The sequence below is a fragment of the Rhineura floridana genome, chromosome 1, assembly GCF_030035675.1.
Source record: "Rhineura floridana isolate rRhiFlo1 chromosome 1, rRhiFlo1.hap2, whole genome shotgun sequence".
NCBI lineage: Eukaryota > Metazoa > Chordata > Lepidosauria > Squamata > Rhineuridae > Rhineura > Rhineura floridana.
In genome coordinates, this window is record NC_084480.1 from 65,816,258 (window position 1) to 65,821,578 (window position 5,321).

The window sequence follows — 5,321 nt, forward strand, 5'->3', positions numbered from 1 at the left end:
CATGCAGGCAAGGTTTATGAAGTAGATCCACACAATACATTTAAAGCACATCCAACCAGAGCTTAAAATATTACTTTTAAAAAGTAATAAATTACAGTTACAGTTACAGTTACATGGCCCAAAAAAGCAGTAATTACCGTTACAATTGCAATTGCTCTGAAAGTAACTGATTACTTTACTTTTACTCAAAAGTAATCACTATAATTACATTTTAGTTACTTTTTTAAAAAACAATTGCCTACAGTAGTAATAGTAGACCACCTCACATCAAACCGCTATGCCACGCCCCTTTTGAGTTTGATGGGTGACGTCAGCGGAAGTCCCCCCAGAAGGCCCACCCCGGAAGGCCCACCCGCAATTTCCGTTTCCCCTGGTGACCTCACCAGATATCCTATCCCCCAGAAGCCCCAGCCCTCGTGCCCCACCCCGGAAACGGTAGCCCTGTGACCCCCCAGGAGCATGTGGTCCTCGCTGGACCAGTGGGCGTATTTTTACTCAAAACGGGGTCCCGGATTGGTCCCTATAGGGGCATGTGACCCCTCTATGAGCACGTGGTCTCCAGGGGACCAATCTGAAGAGGTTTAAAACCCCAAAGGTGAAAACAGGGGGGCAGAATTGCACCCCAAAGGGGTGCATTTCTGCCCCCTCTCCAGACTGCTCCCTATAGGGGCATGTGACCCCTCTACAAACACGTGGTCTCCAGGGGACCGATCTGAAGAGGTTTAAAACCCCTAGGTGAAATTAGGGTGCCGGAAATGGACCCCAAAGGGGTCCATTTCCACCCCCTCCTCTCCAGAGCAGCCCAATAGGGATAAGTAACCCCTCTACAGTTACGTCACCCAAGGGGGGAGGTTTTGAATCCCCAACCAATCAGGAGAGGGGACAGAGAGACCTGGTACAGAGGTGTATTATGCATGCCCAGACACGCTCTGAGGTTCGAACATGGAACCAGCGTGAGAATCAGCATATGGGCTAGTAGGTTTTTCCTATCCTCCAGCCCCTTTGAAAATGCGCTCAAAAAGGCGGGTAAAGCCTCGGAGATTATTGTTTCCACCAGCGAGTATAAAAATTAGCAGTGGAAAGGAAGAATCAAAGCATTTTAGAAAAGAACGGTCTGTTTCAACCCCAAACTTACCTGTAGCGGTGTTCACGGCCGGACAGTATCCAGACCCTGAAACCTCATTCCAGGCAAATTCTAGTGAATCCATGTCCGACACAGTGTGATTGTGGGTGTGATCTGAAGGCTCATTTCCTGAAGGAAGAACAACTTATGAAATTTGCTGAGGTTGTGGATGGAAGTGTACTTTTTAAACCCATGGTGGAAATGGAGGCTGAAGAAAACGAGTGGCTGGAAGATTTAAATGAAGGCATGGAGCAAGGGTGTCTACAGGTAGGTGTTTCCGAGCTGTATTTTTATTAGTGTGTTGTTTTTCCTAGTTTGGGGCAACCCCAATGCTAAAGTGCCTCTCTTTTTTTTTCTATAGGAAGATGTGACGCATGATGGTGATATGGAAAATCTACACATTGAGAGTTCGCAGGCTGTTAATATTTCCTGCATTTCATGTGTCTGTCCCAAGCCTGAACCCTGAAAGCTTGAAGCAGGAGTTTTTTTGGTACCAATAAAAATAGTTTACTTTAACCACCGGTGTCCATACCTGTATCAACCAGCAATATGAGAGAGCATGATGAAATTCTAAAAACCACATATTACACACCTGAGGAGGCTGGGAGCTTTGGGGGAGTGAACCATCTATTTCAGGAGGCAAAAAAGCACAGTAAAACACTAAGAAGGAAACATGTTATGACATGGCTTTCAGACCAAGATGCTTACATGTTGCATAAGCCAGCCAGAATCCATTTTAAAAGAAACAAGACTATTGTGTCTGATATCGATGCCCAATGGCAGGCTGATTTAGTAGATATGCAACAATTTTCTAAGCACAACAAGAACTATAGGTACATTTTAACAGTCATAGATATTCTGTCTAAGTATGCATGGGCATTGCCTTTAAAAGACAAGACAAGCAAAGAGGTCTCTAAAGCTTTTAACGTTATATTCAGTCAGAGTGGAAGAAAGCCCCGAAAGCTCCAAACGGACCGAGGCAAAGAGTTTCTAAACAGAGTCGTAAATGCCTTGTTAAAGCAGCATGGAGTTCACCACTTCGTCAGCAATAATGAAGTAAAAGCTGCTATTGTTGAAAGATTTAACCGTACTCTGAAATCAAAAATGTGGAGGTATTTTACAGCTAACAAGACCTATAGTTATATCGATATCCTACCACAACTCTTAAAAAGTTATAATCATAGTTTTCATAGAACTATCAGAGCAAGGCCTATTGATATTAACCATTCTAACGCCCTGGAGGTATGGAAAACCATTTATGGAGACTGTATTTACAGAAAAGAGGTATCAACGCTGTTCAGGAAAGGAGACCACATAAGGATTTCTAAAAGGAAGGGGGCATTTGTCAAGGGGTATGAACAAAATTTCACCACAGAGCTGTTTATAGTGGATCAGGTCATCAGAAGAGGAAGGAAACCTGTCTTCCTGTTAAAAGATTATTCTGGGGAGCCTGTAATTGGTTCTTTCTATTCTGAAGAGTTGCAGAAGGTTAATAACAAACAGGACAAGTTGTACAGGATTGAATCAATTCTATCAACAAAAGGCAGGGGTTGGAAAAAGTATCATTTAGTGAAATGGTTAGGCTGGCCCAGTAAGTTCAACAGTTGGGTACTTGCTTCTGATCTTTGTGAACCTACACAGAAGAATGGGGGATAGTGGTTTTTACATTACTCTGCCTAGCAATGCCTGTGTAACTGTTTTTCCGCAGAACACTAGCTCAGCTTTTACTATTCGCCTAGCAAGGCCCCTGGATCTACCAGGGGCGTGGGAAGTAGGTCTGGTTGAGATACAGTACCCACACAGTTGGAACAATCTAACATCTGATTCCCGATTTGAAATTGGTAATGGAGAAAAAACATGGTCCTATCGTCTGCGACGTGGTTATTACTCAAACATCCCTGAACTGCTGGAAAACATGAACAGCCTTATACTAGACCAGAGCAGCGAGCACCCCGATATGGTCCTACACTATGACCAAGTGACTAGAATGGTTAGACTTAAATCAGATGATGGTTGCACGTTTAAAAGCAGCGAAGAACTAGCCCACATATTAGGCTTGTTTCCCAACATCCATGTACATCAGCTGCCTTTTACAGCAGACATTACAGGAGGCTTCAACACTTTATACATTTACACCGACATTGTAGAGCATCAGATAGTTGGGGACTTCTATGTACCCTTATTGCGCTCTGTACCAGTGTGTGGACAGAATAACGATTGTGTCAACAATGTTTATGACAAACCACACTATATTCCTGTGAGTAAGCATCATATTGACACCATCAATGTTGAAATAAAGACGGATCAGAACAAAAACGTACCATTTCGTTTTGGAAAGGTGATTGTGAAGGTACACTTTTGCCCACGCAGAGGTTTGCCGTTTTAAAAATGGTGATACTGAAAACCTACGGTGACCCAACCCTTTACCGGAATTATTACAGGGCCCAGGCTGGAAATGCTCTTCCGGGGTACCATGGTACGCCTGTTATGTATGGGGCAGGAATCGGGGGGATATTCAGGAGCCTTTTTCAAAAAGCCGTACCACTTTTGAGAAGAGGCCTAGAGATTATTAAGCCACATGCTAAAACAGCTGCTAGGAATATCGCTAAAGATGTGGTAGGACAGGTTACTCAGGCAGTTTTGAATAGAGTTAATCCACAACCCCAACAAGAGGGCTCAGGGCTGATGTATATTAAAAGGAGAAAGGCCTTGAAAAGAAAAGCATCACGGGTACAATTAACAGGCCCTTCTCAACCTTTTAAAAGAGCACCACCGTTGAGGAAAAAGCCTCAGAAGCAGAAAACTTCAAGAAAGAAGAGGCAAACAGTACCGGCCCGAAAAAGAGATATATTTTAAATCAGCATGGCTTTCATCCATTGCAGTTCTGAGGAATGCACTAAATCTGAATTAGATCTATTCCAGATTGGGCCTACCCAGACCAGTATTGAGAGAAGCCTATTTATCGAGGTCCCTCCATTGGCAGCGCTAACGGAAACTGCACCACTAGAATTCTACATTGCAGGAAATGGCGAAGATTATATGGATTTAAACAATACAATGCTATATGTGTGCTGCAAAATTGTGAACCATGATGGAACAAACCTGGCCAGAGATGCTAATGTGGGTTTAGTGAATTATCCGCTGGCCTCCATCTTTAGTCAACTGGATGTGACCCTGGGAGACCGTCTCATCAGTCAGAGCAATAACTGCTACCCTTATAGAGCCTTCATAGAATCTGTGCTGAACTACAGTGATGATACACTAGCCACACAATTCTCTGCAGGGCTATTTTACAAAGACACACCTGGAGAACACGAAACAGCAACCCTGGATGGGGATAATTTAGGATTTCTTAGAAGGGCTGCACTGACAGGTGAAAGTCAGAAAATAGACCTCCTAGGACATCTCCATGCTGATCTGTTTTTCAAGAAAAATTGCTTTTAAACGGTGTGGATGTGAAAATTAAACTGACACGCAACAAAGACGCTTTCTGCCTGATGACAAATGATGCAAACAGCTGCCACAAATTGCAAATTTTATCAGCTTCACTTTTTGTAAAGAAGGTGAGAGTGGCACCAGGTGTCCGGTTAGGACATGCAGAGGCATTGTTGACATCCAATGCCAAATACCCAGTGGATCGTGTCAGCATGAAAGTGTTTAGCATCCCAGGAGGAAGCCGTGTCAGCAATCAGGAGAATCTGTTTTTGGGCCAGCTACCCAAGCAAGTAGTTATAGGGTTGGTGGATAATGATTCCTTCAGTGGAATATACAATAAAAACCCTTTTAACTTTAAGCATTATGACATCAGTTTTGTATCTCTGTACATCGATGGTTTCCAAATTCCCACAAAGCCTCATCAGCCAGAATTTGAAACTGGAAACTGTGTTCGAGAATACATGAGCCTGGTGCAGACAGCAGGCAAACATATGAAAGATAGGGCTCTTTTAATTAACCGCGAGGAGTTTGAGAGAGGCTACACTCTTTTTGCTTTCGACCTGTCTCTAGACCAAGAATGCGGGGATCACTATTCTTTGATCAAAACAGGGAATCTGAGAGCAGAAGTTCGATTTGCAAGGGCTCTCCCAGCTACAGTCAACATGATAGTGTATGGAGTTTTTGACAGCGTGATAGAGATAAATCACAGAAGAAATGTATTGTATGACTATATGTAAACATGGACAGCGTGCAGTTAACACGC

General features: G+C 43.4%; 1 long non-coding RNA gene across 1 annotated transcript; it reads left to right on the forward strand.

Moving 5' to 3' along the window:
- Positions 1-1,289: 1,289 nt before the first annotated feature.
- On the forward strand, positions 1,290-1,639 carry LOC133390764 (uncharacterized). The gene is made up of 2 exons (XR_009757571.1): positions 1,290-1,390; positions 1,485-1,639. It is a non-coding gene; the product is annotated as an uncharacterized LOC133390764 (long non-coding RNA).
- Positions 1,640-5,321: the final 3,682 nt, after the last annotated feature.